This window comes from Bactrocera oleae, chromosome 5 (assembly GCF_042242935.1).
Source record: "Bactrocera oleae isolate idBacOlea1 chromosome 5, idBacOlea1, whole genome shotgun sequence".
NCBI classification, from domain to species: domain Eukaryota; kingdom Metazoa; phylum Arthropoda; class Insecta; order Diptera; family Tephritidae; genus Bactrocera; species Bactrocera oleae.
Genome location: NC_091539.1, coordinates 5,755,251 through 5,778,972, shown reverse-complemented (window position 1 = coordinate 5,778,972; position 23,722 = coordinate 5,755,251). Strand labels below are relative to the sequence as shown.

Genomic DNA, 23,722 nt, shown 5'->3' with positions numbered 1-23,722 from the left:
ACGCGCTTTTCCAGCAGAGGCGGATAGTACACATATAACGGTTTCTTTTTATCGTGGCGAACACATAAAATTAATTAAGCCAACGCCTCGAGAGCGCAGACAACAGCGAGAGGGGTGTGATAAGCGGTGCAGTGAAAAACGACTAGATGACAACAAAACTATGAGGCATGTATGGTATGTGGATAGCCGGCGGACTGCGTGGGCGCACAGCAGTGTAGGTGGCGACCAAAAAGGGTTCTTTGAACAAAAGTTATATTTTTTCTACGATTTTTCCGAAAATATATATATACCATAAATGAAATGAAAAAATTAAAGTAAAATTATAACAAGCTATAAGTAGACAACAGACAAACAATGAGCGCTGAGCGGGCAGCAAAAAGCAGATAAGTGAACAAGAACAACAGACAGACAAACAGAAAGACAACCAGCCGAAACACACCAGTAATGCTATAAACAGCTGGATGACACTGGTAAACAAAACACGAAATCAATGGCGGCCAACCGCGAATGACGCCCACAAAGCGAAACAACGAACACACAAAAACAAATATTGAAAAACAATATGTTGGAAAATTAAAGCATGGTGTAGAGTATATAGTGGTGGCTGTGCAACCACTTGACAGCGAAAAGCCACAAAAACACAGAAGAGATTTGTTTTAAAAAACACTAAAAAAACATATTTATTTAGTTTTCTTTGTCATTGTCGTTGCGCTATATTTAGTGTTGGCAACTAATAGAGTATGAAAAAACTAATATTAAAAAAGCTAATATTATAGAAAAACACTAAACCACACTAGTGTACACAAGCGGTGACGCAAAGAAATTCGAAAAGTCCACAAAAAAAATAAATAATTTAAATAAAGAAAGCACTGTGTCTACGCCGCAAAAGTCACACGCGACGGCACGCACACAGCGTGATAATGTCAGCGTACGAACACTAATTGCTGCTGAACTTGAACTTTGTTGCGCGTAAATTTACAGCTCTGAGTATGGGAGCTTGTGCGCGGCGCAACGTCTTTTCACCACTACGTTGCGTTGCTTTTATTTTTCCGCTTTTATTTTAAAACTTTTTTATGTGCATATCTGTATATACGAACTGTGAGAATATATTAATTAAGACTTGCCATAGATTTCCGTATTAACGCAGGAATTCGTGTGGGTTGTGACTGGTGATTTCGTGTAGAAATTTCGTGGACTTTTCTTAGAAATTATTACAGCGTTTTTGTGGCCTATAAGTGTTCTAATTGTATTTCGATTTTTATGCGTACCGGGGAATATATTTTGATGTTTATTTACGGCTACGTAGTGCAATAAATAACAGACGCAAATTCAAAGAAAACTATTTTGTTTTTAAAATTGCGGTTATGACGAAGGGCATTTGACAGGCCGGGTTTTTGCTTATTTTCATACGATTGTGCTAAAATAGACTAAAAAAATTTATGTCTGGAAGCAATTCAGTTGGCCAAACAACTCGAGAACTCGCAGCTCCGAACTCTCTCGCTAAGGACGCACCATTTTTGTGCTTTGACGCTATTTAAAGCAATTTATGCAACCTTAAGCATATTCTACGTTTGTATACAACATAAAAGCTCGTAAAATCGTAGCTTAACATGTCAAACCCGAGTTTCTAAACTTCACGTTAAGTCACACACTTATTTATTACATTTTTGTTTACATTTCTTATCTTTGAAAATGCATATAATTAGCCCGAATTTGTATTACCATTTATAAAGAAGCCTATTTGTGTTTGAGCTCCACGCAGTCAAAGCTTGCCGCTGAAAAGTTTATGAAAATTAATGCAGTTTTTTATCGTTTATAAATGCCGTTAATTAAATACAGTCTGCGGGTGCGACTGCAACATATTATATTTGAATTTCGTTAACGTTAAAAACAAAGTCATAGCGCCTGTAAGATAGTTTTCAATTGAACTAATGCTAATTTAAAAAAAAGAAGTGGCGACCAATAAATACATGCCATAATGTATACACAGCATGCAATGTTGCCACATTTCAGCGGAACAAGAAAATAAGTACTGCGAATATGTAAAGCGCTGAATATTCGACAAGACAAAGCAGTTTTGATTTAAAAATATGTATATATATTAGAAGGACCTGTATTCAGTCGAAGTTTGCAAAGTTGCTACATCAGTGGATGCAAGAGAAACCCATTTACCCTTTCAGAGTTATGAAATTTTAAAATAATATTGCTGTATTTATTATTTTCCATACCCATTCGGCTCTAAATACTACTATCTAAGCAAAAGTGTAAAAAAATCTGCTATAGTTTTGTCTAAATTAGGTAAAATCAGAAGTAGTTTCAGTCTGCGCCAACTTCGAAAACATTTTTAGAGCAAATAATTCTAGTTAAGTTACAAATAGGTCTAAACGGTAGCTTTTATAGTAAGAACACAAGTCTCTCAGATATTGCAGCCCTTATATTAAAATCTATTATTTTCGTTAATTTGTGGCCATCGGCAGACTACGAAATAATAAATATACACAAAACTGCTCAGTCTGTATTAGTCCAAGATATTTGGTGCGCATACCCGTTACCTCCATCTAAAAAGCTTCTTTTGTAGTTAATAATTATTTCATAAACACATTGAGAATTCCTGAATGGCAGTTAAAGTAGAACGTATTTTCTTTTCATAAGGTTTATTGAAATATTATGCACTTGTCAATTAGATAAGAGGTTTATTATATGAGGCCTTCTCTTGCTCGAGTTGCGTAGTCAAATAGATTTGCATTTAGATGTTCAGGGTGGCCAAATTTCCGATTTTCTTACGTTTTCTGCAAAAACCCCTGAAAAAATCGTAAACCAATTTTACAACTTTATTTATCTCTCACACTTCTTAGTCATCCTTTCATCGTAACAGAACTACAAAGTTGTGCGACTTTCAACAAACAATTTTTTCCTTAATATTCCTTTCAAAAAACAGCGAAAGCAAGTATTCAAATCTTTGACAACTTTGAGCTCGTAACTGCACTGACGAATAGCAATAACAAACTGCACGGCAAGCTCATCAAGTTGTGCAAACAAAGTGAATCAACTCGCTGGCAACTGCTGGTGGTAACCATTTACGTAGAAAAACGTAATTCTACTTCAAAAAAAAAAGTAAATAAAATCAAAAAGAAATTCTTTTCAATCTTCCACTGCGCTTTCCAGCTTGTTTTGCACAACTCCATACAGCCACTTTACAATGCGCTAGCAAAGCAACATATACAAGTACATACGTGTGTACCGTATGCTGGCCTTTGAAGCATCGCATGTGTGCCGCCACGAACAGCAAGCGAAACAGCAGGGCACAAGTCAAACGGTAGACAATCTTTTGAGGAAAAGGGCAGACAAATAAAAGTGGAGAAAAATATAAGTTACGGGACAACGGCGACAGTTGACGTGAGACAGGTTATTGGTAGGTAGAAATAGTAGATGCAGAGACGCAGTCAACGACACAAATAGTAACGAGTAAATAAAGCTGCTTTTGAGCCAGCTTCACAACTGAAAGCCAGTTAAAGGACAGACGGCGACTGTCATTGCAGCGCTATGTGGGGGGCAAAGTGCAATAGGTGACAGAATTAGCGCAGCGGCTAACAACAGCGACAACTGACTGTTATACTGGTGGTCTTCCAGTAAGTTGCCACGGTAGAGAAATCCACACAATTCGACTGCTGAGTTTTATGCTGTCAGCAACTGTGATTGTCGACGCTGATGCCGGTGTTGATGCAATATCTAGTGCGCACATAAGTGCGTCTTCAGCGCGCATTCACAACGGTTTGCGCTCAAAGTGCTGCTGCAATCAGTGCATATGTTAAAATTGGCAACAGCGCATAGCTTGTCTTAGCTAACAAACGTATTGAGTGTAGGTGGTGTTAGCGCCGCTCACTCGCTCACTCAGTGCAACGCGGGCGTCAACTAAAATATGAATGTAGGTCAATTAGAAATATGATTCTAATGTCTTAAGCGCCACAAAGACATATTACGCGACTACAGAGACGACAATACTAGTAATATAAGTAAGTCAACTCACTGCTCGCATTACAGCCAAAGCCACGAAACGCAGTATCACTTACGCGGTATGAAAGTTCACGCCACAAAACAGTTTTGTTGCTGTCGGTAATTGATGCTGGCTTGTGGCGCGTTTAAACGCGTTGTGGTCTATAGTATGTGGCTCTGCGGTAAGCGGTTGTGAACGCGCGCTCTCTGCCTTATATATATATATATATTGACCTTAGCGTTTAACAGTATTTTATAGCGTAAGCAACGGTTTATTAGCCGTGTTGTGTTTTTCATAGAAATGCTTGGGTTTTGATAGACATATTTGAAAACTTCATAAACCAAGAAGAGAAAGACATTTACTGGAAACGAATGCAGACTTTTGCGCCGTCGATTGTCTTTTTTTTTTTTTAATTTATAAATTTTTAAGCATTTTGTTTTGTCTCTAGTAGCTATCATTTCTCTTACTTAACCTTGTCAGCGCTTGAGTTCAAGTACTTGCTAGTAATTTCTGTAGAAAGAAAGTAAGCTGTGTTTTTATTTACAAATGTTTTGTAACACTTGTTTAATTTATATTTACATACAAACACACACATGTCTATTTTATCAAATGTCTTTTGTCTTTTGAAGATGTAAACACTAGATGCTGTGAAAAACAAGTCATATGTCAAAGGTCTCACATGTGTTGGTGACATTTCAATGTCGACAGTTGTCATTGTTTGAGTTATTTATGTATGCACTCATGCATGAAGGAGTATTGACAAAAATAGGAAAAAGTTATGGAAATGTGAAGAGAGGCAGTTAGTAGTATGACACTTAAAGAAAATTTGTAGATTTTTACGAAATTGTAAACTTTTAAATTTAAAACAATTTATATTAAAAGAAAAAAGCAATAGCATTATATACGATTTTTGTTTTTAGAAAAAATAACTTTTAAGAAAACTATTTTTTTCGTAAAATATTATTAAAAAAATATATTTTTTTATATTTATTCTAATAAAAAGAAAATGTGTTTTAAAAATTAAGTAAATTTTTAAAAATTAATATAAATAACAATTAAAAAAAATCCGTATACATGATATTTTATTTTTAAATGTCTCGTCTCGTAAATAAATTATTATTTTTTATTTAACTTTAAGAAAAAACTTGAAACTTATTAAATTTAAAAAAATTTCTAAAATTTTATTTAAAAAAAAGTGACATGTCAGTCTTAATCTTTTTTTAAATTTTATTATTTAAAGCTTTCACCAAGTTATTAGTTATTCAGAGACTATGTGTAAACTGACCTTAATGCCAAAGTTAATTTAGACAATAGCAGAAATAAATTGCTTCTTTCAACTATTTAATGCTTAGCAAAAAATTGTATTGAAATGTGTAAGCGCAACCTAAAAATTACACAGAGCTTAAGCCTGAAACAAATTAAAAATATGAAAAGCAAGGAAAATAATGTAAGAAATTGTATATAACACAGAAATAAATGCAAAAGTTTAACTTAAAGTCTCTAACAACTGTCTAAATTACTTCCACTTTTCTTTAGAAAATTTTTTTGGTGTTATAGACCGTAAGGCCCACATAATTTTGTTACTTAAACTGTGTGGGAAAGTTAGAAAAAAAACTTTTTTGAAAAATTTTTATTTATTTTTAAAGAAAAATTTTATTATCATAAATTCTAAAATAAAATTAAATAAATTGAAATTTAAATAATATTTTAGAATTTATTTTCTTATATTTTATTATTAGAAAAAAAAAGTTTTTTTGAAAAAATTGTTTAATGAAAAAATTTTATTTATTTTTAAAGAAAAATTTTATTTTCATAAAATTTTATTTAATATAAAAAATTCTAAAACTTTATTTAGTTTAAAAAAAAATTCTAAAATTTTATTCAACTTAAACAAAAATTCTAATACTTTATTTTTAGGAAAAAAAAGTTTTTTTGAAAAAATTGTTTAATTAAAAATTTTATTTATGTTTAAAGAATAATTTTATTTTCATAACATATTGTAAATTTTTATTTTACGATTTTTTTTTTAGATATATTTACTTAAATTTTTGTTAACTAAAAGAATAAATATAAAAAAATGTATAACAACCTCATTGTCAAAAAGACAACTGCATTCTGTAAAAGAACAGTTAAACCCAAAATCACAGGCAAGTACTGTCATTGCTTCTAGTACCACAGCAAAAAAGAGTCAAAAGTAAAATTACAAACTCTTATATTTCGCTTCAAGTCAAAACGCTACTGTTACATAATATTTAGAAAGAAATGGATACTTGAAATAGAGCAAAAGAGCTGGAAAAAAACGCAGTGTCGCAGAAATGACAAGCGTAAATGAAATTCAAAACTAATTGCTATGTCAGTAATAACATTTGAGCGCTTAATAATTCGCTTACAGCACACTTATTCTATATTGTCGAGTACAGTGAACTCTGCGTGACATTCGACGAAATGTGATATCCAAGAAAAAATCGTAATTATTTAAAAAGGTAGTCAAAAAAAGCAGTCAAAAAAATATTTAAACACATGCCTTGTAGGAAAATCGGCAGCGGCTTATAGCAAATTAAGAAAATGGAAGAGTAATGTAACTGAAAAATGTGAAGAGAACGAGAGAGACAAAAAGTTTAAATCAGTGGGGAGAGATTCAAAAAGCTGATATTTGGAACGACATTGAAATCTATAAAACATATTTATATGGCAAGAATAATAGAGAGGTATGAGTAAATAACGGTTATAAGAAGAGAAAATGAGAGATTATGACAAAAGAAGGTTGGTGTTTGAGAGAAATTGCAAGCACAAGATAAGCATGCATGCAAAATTCCAAGATAAAGGGTGCTAAGAAGTGAATAAATTGCCAGCAGCTAACCCTAACTATTTTGAAATTTAAACTCATACTCATATAACGGTTGGCTTTTAAAGCAGCCGATATGTATAATTATGAATTCCGTGAGTCCAAATTTTGCATAATTGCTTTATTTTTTAATAGCTGAAAAGGGTAAATATTGTGCTTTAGAGTTCAAATACTGCAAATACACATCTGCTTAGCTTTATTAAGGTTAAGAAGATTAAGAAACACGAATGAGCGAAAATTACTGCTAAGCCTCTTGTAACAGTTTTCTTTTTTGTGTGTTAATTTCTTTAAATAATGAGGTAACAAGCTGAAATTTAATATTGTCGAGTATTTTTCTAAGCTAAGCAAAGTGTGTGAAATTGAACTTAGTCGAGTGCAAAATTCGACCAGTGCTTATATAACGCGTTTCGATTTTGACGGGTTAAAATTCGCTTATAATATTAATTTAAAGCGAAACTTTGATTAATTATTGTCATTTATGACAGGTGGCTCCTAACGGTTAGTTTATAAAATGCATTTCGAGAGATTTTACTTGCAAATATTAAATTGTGTAAATAATATTATCAACATTGCCCTCACAAACATTAGAATTTTTATTTTGTATTTGAAAATTTTTTCAAAAACAAAATCTTTTAAAAATATTTTTAAACGGTAAAAACCATAAACTCAGTGTTATTTTTCCACACTATATTGCTAGAACGCATATTACACACGCAAATCGCAACAAGATCAATCACACAATGACAATGTAATCTCATTAGCGTCTGAATGTGAGTGCCAGCCGAACGCGTAAACTGCATAACTATGCCCACATACGGCATTTCCAATCGAAAATTACTAGCAAACATTTTTAATTCTCAACCAAAGCCTATACTACGGGCTCTGATGTGGGCATTAACAAGCAGCTTCTCTTTTTGTATTTTTGTTTTGTGGCAACCCCTTAAATCAGGCAGAAACTATTTATATTGCAACAACAACGAGACGCAAGCAAATAAAAAGGAAATAATGCAAACATAACGATTATTGTTGTGGGAGAATTTAAGGAATCTGCCGAGTGAGCGCAGCTGAACAGCACAGGGTGCATACAAACATATGCATGGTGGAGTTATAGATTTCTGCTGTGTATATGTATGCATGTATGTGCCATCTGCATGGCATGTTGGCATGTGGCATGCAGCTTGCTGCAATTGTGGTATTTTCAAAACATTAAAAGTGTAGACATACATACATACAAACACATCTATGCAAAATCTCTCGTTCTGCAACTTCGTTTATGAAAACATAATTTTAATTGCCGGCATTATATGTCTGTATAATGTTTGCCTTACTTTGACTGCGCCAGACGCTGCTACCTAGCTTTTGAACACATAAACATAAGCGCATATTAAAGTACATATACATATGTATATGCACACATACATGCATATAAACACAGCCATTCGCACATAAACGCATATCATTGGCTTTCTGACTCATGCTACGCTTCCAAACCACTCTTCTGTTATTGTTACTGCTGCCTGGCGTCGCATAGTCGTATCTACTTACATACATACGGTTTTTGTTAGAAACAATAAACATTTCGCCATATGCTAACGCCTATTCCGACTGCGTCTCATGCCATGCAACAACAACGACAACAACAATTTTCTGCACTATACCGGCTTTGGCGGCTTGACTTGACTTGGCCTGACTTGTTGGTTGGCCCATGTTGCATGCAACATTGTATGCATGTATGCGTGTATTAGATACAATAACAAATAATGCAAATGTGTAGCAATAATAAATAGAATGAATGGAATAGAATAAGCAGTGATAACAAGCATATGACAACAACAACAATAACAAGCATATCAACCGAAATCCCAATAATAAAACTAAGGGATTAGTATTGAACAGATGCGCCATGGGCGGAAATGTCGAAAAATCTGAAATACACACAAATATAGCAATGAATGTGCATAAATGTGGCAATATAATCGTTGTTGTTGGCGTGTCACTGTAGTGACTTTAGTTGCATTATAATTTGTGTAACCAACTGGGGTAAAAATATTAGCTTACACAAACTCTGTGAGGTCTGCGAATAGCGCAAGTGATTTTATGAAATCACCAAACCTTTAATCAGCGGCTAATATTCGTAAAAGAAACCCACGTGATCAAGTAGATACTCAAATTTATTATAAAACGTTTTTTATAACGCACGAAACGAAATAATCATAAGATAGTATATAAGAGTTGCTTACCTCTCTATTTCACGTCAGGAAAATACAAAATTACTACAATGCCGTACACAAACTAAACTTGAGTGATTAATAAGTGGCGTTCTACAAGTTCAATACCTTTTAAGACTTGATCTATTCGACGTATGACCACAAACTTTTCAAAATAGTCTAGAAAATAAATGTTCTTCATTTTATATAAGGTGTTTCACAAGTTCACAACTTCTTTAACCTCATTTGATGCAATACTACTAACCTAACCTGAGTATAAAGTATGAATGATATATAATAATAAATTTCTTCTGCATAATATGCTCTTCACCGCTTGATTAAAAGTCGATGAAAAAAAGTGAATTACTTCAATTCAGTAAATTGACAATAATTCAGTATTTAATAAGTGGTGTTCCACAAGTTCACGAATTTTTATGACTTAATTTATCTGCTTAAGCCAACTTTTTAGCTTATGATCACAAACTAGCCAAGAATAGTAATGTTTTTTATTTTATAAGTGGTGTTCCACAAGTTCAAAACGTAATTAAACTCCTTTGTTTCAGCGCTACTAACTTAACTTGAGTCCAAAGTAAGATAGTATTTTCTTCTGCTTAACATGTGCTACAGATTTTAGTTTTGCTAAATTCTACTAAGCTCTTCAACTTCCGATTGAACGAAAAAAAAATTATTTCATATCCAAATAAAGCATTTAATGAATGGTGTTACATAAGTGCAAAATATTTAAAAACTGTATCTACCTCATAAAGTTACTTTATCTCTACAAAACATTCAAAATAGTTATTTTTGTTATATATAAAAATAGTGTTTCACAAGTTCAGAAATTATTTAAACGCGTTTGTTTTGATGCTATTAGTATAAATTTGTGTCTGCCGCAAGAAAGTGTTTTCTCTGCTTAAAGTGAGCTCTATATTGTGTTTTTAACCTATCCAATTTTTCTCTTACAGAAATGGTGATAATAACTTTTTTAAGCCAAATACTCACTAGTCTTTATCAAGTTATTAATCAAGCTTTATTATTATTTACTTGAATATTAAGCGTAGGCTTGCGGTGTCGCCAATTCCGAATTAAGCTAATATATATTTCTAGTTATCTACCGCATTTAAAACTTTAAATATTTATTCGATAAAAATCACAAAAAATATAAGCAAGCGTATTTGCAAATTTTATCCCGCCATATATGATATTTAACTGGATAAAATTTGCATTTGAAATTAAAATTGCTAGTGGCGCTCAATTTTTGCTGGCATGTCTAAAGTTGCTGATTTTTCGGCTTGAATTTATACATATATATTTTTATTTCTTGCCTCATATAGCACATCGCGTGGGCAACACTAGTTCGCCACTACGCCGTCTGCTTATTTGTTTAAAAATGTGTTACTGGTTGAGGCAGCAACGCTTTTACTGCCTACAGGCCAACCCACAATAACAACGAAAAATAATAATAATTTCATTAATCAAGACAACGTTGGCAAATGTGTGGCAAAATCGAATTTTATTTGACTAAAGGCGCTCAATTCCTGTTGTGCTTTGTGCGAATTGTGCGAGAGATTTTACAAGAGGCTGGAGAATGCAGTGAAGACGTGAAGATTTAAAATGCATTGTTGCATTTTTGTTGCACAAACTTTTTCAACACAGTTTAGGTACAAAATTGTGTGGGCCTTACGGTCTATAACACCAACATTTTTTTCGAAAGAAAAGTGGAAGTAATTTAGACGGTTGTTAGAGACGTTTATTTCTGTGTTATATACAATTTCTTATATTATTTTCCTTGCTTTTCATATTTTTAATTTGTTTCAGGTTTAAGCTCTGTTTACACTGCGTAATTTTTAGGCTGCGTTTACACATTTCAATACAATTTTTTGCTAAGTATTAAATACTTGAAAAATGCAACATATTTCTGCTATTGTCTAAATTAACTTTGGCCTTAAGGCCAGTTTACACGTAGCCAGTCTTAAATGATGTACTACTATTAATTTTTATTTTTCTTTAAGGCAATTTTACAGCTGTCAAAGCTCTGATTAACTAGTAACTTGCTCATAGCTTTAAATAATAAAATTTAAAAAATATTTAAGACGGACAAATCACGTTCTGGGCGGTGTACATGCTCGCTTAGTTAATCTAATCATAATATATTGCTTATTTTTATGATGTTAGGTGTAGTAAAAAGAAATACATTAGTTTTGCATGAAATTGAATGATTTAATTATTACTTTTCGTATCGTATATACTTTGGTCTTGTGTTAAATAATGTTACAAAAAAATTATTCTCTTTAGACTTTTATCAAACGCAACTTTGTAAACTCGCCTTAAGTTGATATGAAAATCGCATAATGCTCCATTTACACTACTGAAAGCCTACTTTTTTCAACAATATTATTAAAATTTATATATTTGTTGATTTTTAGACACGTCTTCGCGAAAATAGCTTCTACCTTTTGCAGAAATTGTGCACATAAAATTTCTACAAACACACACTTTGAGTTCTTGGTGAATTTTATTTTAAAAAATTGTGGAAAATTACTTCCGCTTCATTGCACATTTCAATGCATAAATTAGTGATTTTTTATGAACACGCATTTATAAGCAAAAAGTCCGTACGTGCGACACAAAAAGGAAGCCTACTGAATGTCCATACATTTATGTAACTATTTAGAAAAGCAGTGAAGTGTAAGGCGTCGGGCGTTCGGCGAGCGGTGGCACCATAAGAAAAGCGAATTTACGTGTAATTGAAACGCAATTTGAATTTAGTATTAAAGTACAATTGTCACGTGATTTGCATATATGCGCATTTATAGCAGCAAATATGGGCTTACAAATATATTATATATAGTATTAGATGTATTTATGTATGTTTGTATTAGCAGTATATATGGCATGCAATAAAAAGCCGGACGCAGCTAGCAGCTAAGAAAATGCGTACGAAGAAAATTCTGTACAAACATCAAGACACTGCCTGCCTACCTTGACTGCCAGTTACAATAGCTTGTATGTATGTATGTAGCATGCCACATAGCGCTCACTATACGCTAACTACACATGCGCCGTCCACGCTTTCCTATTTGTGTCCACATATATTTTTAGCATAGATTTTATTGTACGCTTGACTTTTCTCCACTCTGCTGCCGGCTGCTATATTTAATTCTTCCGCTTGTTTTCTTTACACTTTGAGGTCACGTGCGTACCAGGTGTGGCAGCGTCAAAGATTTGCTGCATACGGAAATAGTTGAAAAGGAAGTTGTGTAGATTTGTTGGGCATTTATGTCTTGTGTGTGCCATGTGTGGTGTGTATGTGTATAATGTGCAGCGGTGGTGGGTTAAAGGTGAACGCAAACATATTTTCGTGTGTGCACAAATAAAAGGAGCGTAATAATTACTGGCGGACGTTAGACAATTAAAAAATAAATTAAATAAAATTGAAAATAAAAGAAATAAAAAAAATATAAAAGTATAAAAAATAAATAAAATGTGCTTTCACTGTTTTAGCAGATTTTCCGTTAATTCTGTTTTTCTTTTGTATATTATTACCGTCTTTTATTGCATACTTGCCACCTAAGCGTGGGCAATCTCACACAATTTTTATATTCAATATCAATATTACTGCGGTGTTAAATTTTTCCAGCTACCGTTTTAAAATTTTAGCAAACGTTGACACGCTTAGAGCACATGCACATAAAAATAATAATTCATGACGGCATAACTATTTTTTATGACCCTTAGTTATAATTTCTAACTGTTAACAGCCAATAACACGCGTGAAATGTTTTTTTTTTATTTTACATTCTTTGCTTTTACTACAAATTTTAAATATTTTCGAAAACGGCAATAACTAACAGGGTTTCTCTGAACCTTTTCTCAATACTAAGACACTTTTGAATTCACATAAACAAAAGTAAATCAATTATTTTTTTTTTTACGTACAAAAAAAATTTTGGAAATGTTAATCTTTATTATTCTTAGATCAAGTAATCAGTCAAGCTCACTCCACACTCACAAATTGTTTGTGCTCCACTATGTTCCTAGCTTTATACATTGTCTGTGAATTATATCATTCACACAAAAAATCATGAATTTTTAATACTAAAATCTTTTTATTGAGCTCCACTATGTTTTTAGCCTCATATATTGTCTGAGAATCATATCATTTACACAGGAAGTCATGAATTTTGAATATTAAAATTATTTTATTGCACTTCATTATGTTCCTACCCTTATACACTTTCTGTGAATTACATATTATAAAATATATTTTTTGTTTTCAGCGCCAGTGCGCCATATTTACTAACTCATAAAAATAACAAACTCACGGTTGCATTCACATCTCTTTCTGCGGCTATTAGACTTTTTTTCCGATAAATATGCAGTCAATTTATGCTCGTACTAAAAGCTGATAGAAATTTACTATGCCGCGGCGCCACTATTGAGGTAGATCTTCAGCGAACGTGCCAGAGCTGTCAATTAGTCATCAAAGTTAATGAAAAATATAACCGGTTTGGCAACTCCTTTTATCGTGATTGCTTGTTAATAGCATTGACAAGTTTTTGTTACAAACAGAATTTTTTTCTTTATGCCTTTTTAATGCATTTTATTCTATAACAAGCTCTAAAGCTGACTTTGTTGCGCATCGAATTGGCGTTTTTGTTGCATTTATTTGTGGCGAGTGTAAAGTGCATATTTTAATCGCATAGCTGTGGACTTTAATAACTATTTAACTGGATGCCTGTGCGTCGAGCAGCGCTTCCAAGTCATTTTGTTGCTATAAAAGCGCTCAGTCAGCACATTTTTTTGCGCAACTCCAGCTTCGTTGCAGTTGCTAGAGCATCGCTAGCACTTAGCTGTCTCCAATATCATGACTGCCGCTGCTTAGACACACAAAGTCAGTCAACAGCAGCAGCAATCTACCACTTATATATATATATATATATTTTGCACAGTTCGCATACTTTTATTGTGCACTGTTAGCGTTATACTTTTTTATTATGCCAATTTTTTCTTAATCTTCGTTAATTTGATATTTAAACGCTAACAAGCGCTACGGTTTCAATTACATATGCATACTGTTTGCCACACACCTTTGGGTTTTTGCACGTAGCCTTGCAACTACAGGTAGTAATGTATTTTTCGCTCTTTTTCTGCGCTCTCAGTGATTCTTTGTAAATGATATGTCTAAGCGGCGCACCGTTATATGTTGAAGATGGAGTAAAGTTGGCAATGTAGAGGGGAGTAATAGAAAAATTATTTCTAAAAAAAAAAATTAGAAAAGCAATCTATGTCCATATCTGAACGGAGTTATAGAAAATATATACATATGCATACTTGTATTTATATGAAAGCAGTGCTTAAAACAAAATTTTTATTGCTTTTGATTTTAAAAATTAAAAGAAAAAAAAGGTAAATAAATTTTTTTTATGTCGGAAAAAATTAAATATAATCGAACGTTAATATTTTTGAGTTAAAAATCTTTCCTGGAAATAATATTTAAAACAATCAAAAGAAAATTTAAAAACATTTGAAAACTTAAAAAAAATAATAACAAAATTTTGCCAAATATTTTAAATAAAAAAATTGTTTTCAAAATTTTTTGTTAAACATTTTAAATAAAAAAAAAATATTTTCAATATTTTTTGTTAAACATTTTTGTTAAATATTTTAATTTAAAAAAATTGTTTTCAAAATATTTTGTGAAATATGAGAATATTTTCAAAAAGTTTTGTTTCAAAAAAATAAAATAGATTACAAAAAAAATTAAAAACTAGCTTGAAGAACATTTTTCAAAAAATTTTAGTTAAGTTTTTGTATGTTTTAGAGGTTTTTGATTAAAAACATTATGATAAATTGAAAAAAAATAAATAGAAGATAATGTGATTTTTAAAATTGTTTAACGAATTTCGAATTTACGGAATCTTATTTTCTATTTTAATTTTATTATTTGTTGATTTTATAATTATATAGTAAAGCGTTTATATAGAAAAGAATTCATTTATTTTTATTAAAAAAAATAAATTTATTGTATAATAATTTTAGATTAAAAAAATAATTTATTTGTATTATTTAGAAACATTATTTCAATATATAATATTTGAATGTGAGTTTTAATTTTTATTTTTAAACTTTTTAATTATTTTTTTTATTTTAACAATATTATTTAATTTTTAAAAAATTTTGTTGAAAATAAATGTATATGTGGCAACACTTCCTACCACTTCTACTTTAAGTTTGTATACCACTTTATAAGTTATTGTTATCATATTTAAAAATAAATATAATTTGTTTTTATATTAAAAAAAATTTTTCGAAAAGCAGCAGATTTATTAAATATTTGTAAATTTAATTTTTTTATAAAACTTAAAATAATGAAAAGTAATTTTATTTGCCAAAATTGTGTAAATTTTTAAAATTGCAAAATATTTTTTTCGCAAATTAACTTAATTAATTTATATTTTATTTTGTGTTTTATTTTCAACTTATATTGCTCTTTTTCACCAAAAGCCTTAAAATATTCAAAAATTTAACACAAATTTTTCGGAAAATATGTTGAGAAAATTATTATTTTTATGTTCGATATAACTTTTTTTGTAAACAAAAAAAAATTGTTTGTTTTTTAAATTTTTAAAATTTTCTTTAATTTATTTTATTTTTTTAACAGAAAACTTTATAAAAATTTTATAAACATAACCGGAATTTTTGGAAAAAAACTTGAATTTAGAAAAATGTGTTTAAGTTTATTTTTTATTATATAATAATTTTAATTTATTTCAATATGTTTATGAATTAATTTTGGTTTAAATGTTGTAAAAGAAAATACTTCTAGAAAAATAAAATTTTTATTTTTATTTGTTTATAAATCATTGTTTATCAAAATTTTTTTTAAATTGTAAATTATAGTTTTCGAAAATTAGGTTATCTTATATTTTTTTTATTTTCACTTTGCCTGAATTTTTTTTGCCAAAAACATTTGAAAAATATTCCAAAACTTAACATAAATTTTTATAAAAATATTTTATCTTATATTATTCTTTTAGCTTATTTTAATTTTTTTTCAGTCTATTTTATTTTTTTGAAACATAATTTTTTCTTTAAATATTCTAAAATTTAGGAAAAATATTTGAAAAATATTTTTCAATAAAACTGTTTTTCAGCACATTTCTTATTTTCTTTAATTTATTTAATTTTTTTAACCAAAAACTTTATAAAATTTAACAGACATTTTGTAAAATTTTTTTTAGAAAAATGTTTTTAAGATTATTTTGTTTATTATATTTTTTTACTTCACTTCAATATTTTCTTGAACCAATAAGTTTTTAAAAATATTCTAAAAAATATCTTTCTAAAAATATTACATTTTTATTTTAAATTAATAATTTTTTTAGTTTAAATTTATTTCCGCTGTTTTAATTTGATGTTAAATTATTTGTATGAATATCTGCAAAAATATGGATTTTTATAATACATCTGACTCCTTACTTATAATTATAATATCAATTTCGAAAACTATATGTTAAAATGGTATGTTTCGAAATTTGGTACAGAAAAATGTCCAACGAGCAAAGCTACTAGTTCTTCGTCTTTCTACAAAATTCATTGAAGTGCCTCTGCTCATATTGGCATTTTCTGCATCTTGACATTTGCTGCGAATTTACTGTATATAGTCATGAAGTAAAATTAGTAAATACAGAGTTGCACAAAATTATCAACTTTAATCATCAGATGAATTTCTCACGTTACCCATTTTATGTGGCACATTTTATTTACACTAAACTCCTAAGACTCGCCGATTTTCCCTTCTACAAATTTATTATTTCCTTTCTTTCCGTTTCCCTTTCCCTCTCTTCGCTCTTCAATTTCACTCAATTTATTTCTTTGTTTATTTTTCATTTTTAATTTCCACAATTCATAATTGGCACATTGAAAATTGCAATTTTTTACATTTCGTTTCGCTTTCCTGTCTTTCCCAACGCCGTGTTGGACAGCTTCGTCGCTTACACAGAAAGTTGCACTCAGCGTTGCATTCGGCAAGCGAGCACGAACTTATAGCCTGTCTAAAGTATATATATATATGAGTGTAAGGCACTCTGGCACTTAGAAAACTTGGCAAGAATAAATAAATCTAAACTAACAAGAATCCGTTGGCGTTGGCCTAGAAATGCAGAAATTTTATGCCACTCACAGAAGGAAGCAGACATACACACAAACAGCCGCTCAGCGTACGTATATACGTCAGTCACGTTCGTTGGTTATCGCCCAAGCAGAGGGAATTTTATGAGTCCCCTTAATGACAGGAAGAAGTAATTTGTGTGTGTGTCATTTTGAGGAAATTTGCTTATAAAAAAAAATCCAATTTTATTTTACGCTGGAAAGTACAGTGAGCTGTCAGAAATCAAATGAAAAATCGATATGTATGTATGGTAAAGAGAAATTGCTAAAATTGTATGTATAATATAACCTCAAAACTTAGCGAAAAAGATTTTTTCGAAAATTTTAGTGCAAAATTTCACCGAACTTGTTTCGAAGCCTTTTTAAAAATGATAGAGAGGAGCTTGCTAAAATATCTATTATGCACAGCTTAGTGTTTGCCAGCTTGAGTTAGGAGTTGCTAATATCATATAGAGAGCTCGAAAGATTAAGTGATGGACGGATTGAGCAAAAAATCGAAAAGTACCATTTTCTGAGAAATTTGATGTCGAACCGATTAACGAGTTAGACAATACACAGATAGACTGACGAAGTATACTAGTACGAACTATTATAACATACTTCTACTCTCACTAGACCCTCCGACCGATATAAACGATCGGAACCACTTGTTAACCATGATCTATTAAAAATATTGATCGATTTGTAAAATTTCAAAAATGTGTTCGGCAAAACGGATATTCTCACTGAACCCTTCAAAAGACCGCCTACTATCATAAAAGCGCTACCGGAGTCCGTGGTACCGTTTGAAAGCTTTATTTGACTGAGCGCGGTGAAGACGTTAATACTCTAATTGATTTCGTCGGTCAGTTAGAAGTGTCTTAATGTATCGATTCTGAGGAAACTTCGTCTGCAATTGAGCTAGTCAGTCCTTTCGTGACCTGGATGGCAGTTCAACGTAATTTTTCGAAGAAATTTTATAACTTAGTCTAGAACCCATCTGGCAATGAAGTCTAGAGTAAAAGGAGCTCGCACAAAATATTGAAAAGTCGTCGAAAAGTTCAGCTCGGGAGATAGCATAGTCAAAATCTCATTACCGGTAGAAGTGTAAAGAAATAAATTCAATTCGCAACAAAAGAGTGGACAAAATCTTGACTCTGGTTTCACAACTGATGTAGAAAACGTTAGAGCTGTGCTTGTACGTAGTTTGATTGCAAGGTAATGTCTGGTAAATTGTTGAATAAGCTGTCGTGAACCTAATATTTTTTGGGAAGTGAAGAGTATATTGTTAGTTGAGGTCTTCAGACTGTTATCTCTGTCAAAAGTAGGTGAGTCGTTTGCCAAAAGAATTTGGTGACTCGGCAGCAGCGCAAAAAAGTTCTTTTTGTTTTGGGTTGAAGTTAAAGCACCAATGGAAAGGGATTTTGTAGTTAATTTGTTAAATTCTTTTTGACTCGTCTTCAGCTTGGCAAGCTCGCTGCTTAATTTTCTGCCTACTAATTAAATTTTTTTAAACCGTAATTCATTCTCTGAAGCTTATTGAATTAAACAACGCATACGAATTTTGTTCGGTTGACCTCTGTACCTCGAGTTCAACTAGACTTCAACTACTTCACTCATATGTACTGCATGTCATATTTATAAACGTATATATGTAGTGTATACATATGCCACATATGAATTTGGCTGACTGTTTTATTTCGATTGCCCACACTGGTAGCGCTTTGTTTAAATTTCATTCATTTTGATTGGATTAAATTCCGTTCTAAATTGTTTTGATTCAATTAGATTGTGAATTGTTTGGCAGCTGCGTTTGTCTATGTCACGAATTATACAATCAACGCAATGTATGTGTTTGTAAATATGCGTGTACGCGATGCGGCTGTGCTCGGCAATTTTCCACTCACTTATGAGTGGGTTAATTTGTCAGCCTTTCGTCGAGGCGTTAGCATCAAATTCTAGCTTTATAAAAATGACAAATATGTAGCTGCGTGAAAATGATGCGCACACGAGTTGCCAGCGCAAAATTTTGGCAGCTACTAGATGCCGTCAATTCACCACTCTTCTGCGTACTATCTTTGTTGGCATAACTTGTTCGATTTGCTACTCTCCAAACCTTGGCGGATCGAAGCCGGCTATGACTACTGGACTCACAAACTTTGCTTCGGCTTCATTGAAACTTTTGACTACCATTTCCTAGTGGGTGCACGATATGCGCGAAATCAAGTAAAATTGGCCGGAATTTAATTAAAATTATGGTAATGCACATTCTGAATGGCTAGTTATGCTATTTAAGTGAAACTAAAGCTGAATTAATTCTGACAAAAGAAAAATATTTAAACAAAAAATATTTTTTTTCGAATATTTTCTTTTATCTTAAAACATATTATCTAAAAATATATACTTTTCACCGTAAAATTTAAATTTTTATCCAAAGTTTTCTTTTATCTAAAAATACATATTTTTTTATTATCTAAATTTTTTTTTCCTAAAAATACATTTTATTTTTTAATCTAAATTTTTTTATCTCAAAAAAAAAATTAATTTTTTATTCAAAATTTCTTATGAAATATTTTTATTTATTTTTTTATCTAAACTTACATATATTTTTCAAATATTTTTATTTATTTTTTATCTAAAAATATATAACTTTTATCAAATTTTTTACCGTAAAATATAATTTTTTTGCTTCCTAGATTTTCTTTTATCTAAAAATACAATTTTTTTATCTAAGAATATTTTCTTTTAATCTAGATATATCTTTTATGTGAAAAATATTTTATTTATAAAAATTTTCTTTTATGTAAAAATATTTTGCTTATCCAAAAATTTGTATCAAAAAAAATTGTTTTTACTTTTTTAGCTAAAATTATTTTTTATTTATTTAAAAAGTAAAAACAAAAACAAAATTTACCTAAAATATTTGTTTATCTAAAAATATATATTTTTCTTAAGTTTAAAAAAAACATCAGTGATCTTTTAACTATAAATAAAAAATAGAAGCTGATATTGTAGAATTTCCGGAATTTTCAAAGCAATTAAACTTTTGATCAACAAATAATAATAGCCTTCAATGTATAATATTTACAAGCTACACATGTTTGCATTGACCACAACTTCATTGGCAGTGGCGACTCAATTCAATTGCCAAACCGCAAAACACAAAACTTCAATTGCTTGCAATCGGCAGATGTCAAGTGTAAATTTCCTATTACGAATGTCCTACAACCACCCATGAATGACGAAAAAAAACAAGCGACGAAGCGCAGACAAGTGCTAATGCAGAGATGCTTAACTTTTTAAGTATTTGCTGAGAAGTTTTCGCAAACAAGTGCGTGTTATGAGTGAAAATAATGTTTTTTTAACAACAACAGCAATAAAAAAGATGAGAAAGATAGCGATAAAATTATTGGCTGGAAACTTGATAGATTAATCAAGCTTAACAATATTTTCTTAAATATTATGTATTGAAATTATGTGGCAACCGTTTTAGAATATTTTTTTACATTTTCACCAAAAATAATTTATATTAGAAAATGATTCTATTTAGACATATATATTATTTAAGTTATAAAAATAAATGAAATAAACCTGTGGCAACTCTATTATTACGGTTTAATGAAAATCATAGGCAATTTCATTTGAATATTTTCTTACATTAGTTCCAAAAAAAATGTATATATTAGAAACAAAAAATTAAATTTATAGAAAATTATGTGGCAACATCATTTTGAATTTTTAAAATTATTTAACAATTAGAAAAAAATGTAACTGCTGAACACTACAAAAATGTTGTTATATATGCAAAAAAAAATAAAATTGTGTATGTACTGTAAGGATCTAGCAACCATATATAATTTTTGTTCAAGCTTGTTTTAAATATTTATGGCATTAGAAGCAAATTGAAATATTGAGAGAAGATGTAGGCACTAACAAAAAAAAAACACAGTAACAAAGTTTTAATAAAAAGATAGGTGGCAAACTTGTCCACGAAATTTTGTAAATAAAATACATACAAAATTTAATTTTCCAAATTTAGTTCTTAATTTTGAGTTTTAATATTTTTTAATTTAATTTTCTTTTATAATTTATTATCAAGTTCTTAAAATTTTTTTTAAACAAATTTTTAGTTTTTAAAGTTTCCAAATTTTAGTTTTTTAAGTTTTAAAATTTAATATATTTAATTTTCTTTTAATTTGTTAAAAAAATTTAATGTTTTGTATAATTATATAAAATTATAAATAATTTTATAAAATATTTATAAAAATTTGTTAACAAAATCTTTAAAGTTCTCAAATTTTTATATATTTTCAAAATTTTTTTTATTATAAATTTGCACTTATGCATAACTTAATTTTTTAAAACAAATTTTTATAAAAATTTTCAACCAATTCTTTAAATTTATCAATTTTTGTTTTTTTATGCATAAGTGCAAATAATTTTATTAAATATTTTAGTTGTAAATTTTTCAAAATTAATTGTAGTAATTATATTTATTTGTTTCTTTTATTTAAATTTCTTAATTTTAGTTTTTGATTTAACAATTTTATTAATTTAATAGTTTTTTTGATATAAAATTATTATATAATCAAATGTTTTTTAACAAATTCGTTAAATTTCAAAATTTTAGTTTTTAAAACTTAAATTTAATGTTTAAATTAAATGTTTACATTTTCAAACATTTTTTTATATTTTTTTTTTGTACTTTTTTTTATTAATTTTTTTATATGTTTATTCAGTAATGTTTGTTTAATTATTTATTAAATTTTTATTAAGAATATTGAAACCGATTTAAAAATATATAAAGCTACTATTTCAAAGCGCCTTTTTTATGCAAAAATTAAACAAAAGTATAAACAATTTCCGTTAAGCTTTGAAACACAACACTGTGTTGAAAAACTACTTGTACGAGCATGAAAACTTTGCGCCGTTCGGTGTGGAATATGTAGCGAAGTGGAATGAAGTGATGCATGAAAATGGCATGGGAACGTAGCAAAACAGAGTTTACAGCAAAGTGAAGAGCGAAAAGGCGCACGCGGAAATGCAGTGGCACAACACATACTTGTACATATACATATGTATATACAGAAAAACATATGTGTATTTATATAGTTCAAAACATTTGGTATGCCGGCTCGAAGTTCATTTAAATGCATTGCTGATAAGAACCATAAAAATATGGATAAATAACTGTACATTGGTTGGATTGTTATGCAAGCGAGTATATGAGTGTGTGTGTAAAGCTGGAATGCATTCTATATAATTGCTTTTGTTATTGCACTACATGCATATTACATATCTGTATACTATGTGTGCACTTATGCCAGTTTTCTTGGCAATTAAGTCGAATGCTGCGATCATTGGGAAATGTGAGAAAGCTTATGTCACCCATTCAAGGGAGTAAAAATAAATTTAAGCAGAAATCAATATGATAACATTACAAAAGCGGGCACTTTGGATGCTTACGCAAGTATATCAATAGTAAAATATTTTAAAACTATTAAAATTAAAAAACCAATATTTTTCTATAAAGCAAATTAAAATTTTGGAAAAAAATATTAAAATTAAAAAAAAAAAGTTTTAATTAAAATTTAAAAAAATACAGAAAATTTAAAAATAATACTAATTTTCAAATAAAAATTAAATTTTTCTAATAACAATTTTTTAGGTAAAAATTAAATTTTTTAGGTAAAAATTTAATTTTTATTAAAAAAAATAATTTCGTTTTTTAATTTTTGAAACCGAAATGTCATAGAGTTTTTTAAAATTGCCAAATTTATAATTAAAGGAAAATATTAAGAATTTTGGTAAGTTCTAAGTCAAATTTTAAGTAAATTATAGTAAAGAATTTGTATAATTTATTTGGCAGTAATAAAATATAGTTTAAAAGCAAATAACATAATTTGTCAAAGCGGCAGAAGTGAAGTTTAAGAAAGCAAAATTTTTGTATAGCTTAAATTTTTAAATTAGTACAAAGCAATTTATTTTTAAAAGGAAAATTAAATAAGGGGCATTTTAGAATTGTTAAAATATTTACTATTAGCACAAAAATAATGTATTTTAAAGAGTAAAAAATTTAGGTTAATTTTTGTAAAGATTTTTTTGTTCAGATGTATATAATTTTTTATTATTATTTTAAGTTTTTTTTTTATTTTTAGTCAAAAACGTTGTTTTTTATGCTTAAAAACTTGAAATATTGCGATAGCATCAAATATGAAAGTTATCTTGTTTAAATAAATATACTTTTGTCATTTTAGAAACAATAAGGCAACAATGTTTTTCTCTTCTACCAGTGTATCGCTGTTGGTTCATTCAATCAATCAAACAAAAATTGTGAAATGGTGTTGCCATCTCATGACTAAAATAAAAAAAAATCTTTACAAAATTTGTTGTCTCTGGAAATGGCTTGAAAAATATCAAAATATTATCCTTAGTTTTATAAAAAAAATGTATTTTATTAAATATTTTTTTGTATGTGGAAAAATGTAGTAACCCTGTTTTGAGTCCAATTGCGATAATGCAGTT

At 29.6% G+C, this 23,722-nt stretch overlaps 1 protein-coding gene across 1 annotated transcript in view; it reads left to right on the top strand.

Moving 5' to 3' along the window:
* LOC106619599 (protein tweety) overlaps positions 1-23,722 on the top strand; it is a 141,952-nt gene that overhangs the window by 30,606 nt on the left and 87,624 nt on the right. The gene's annotated exons all lie outside the window — the stretch shown is intronic.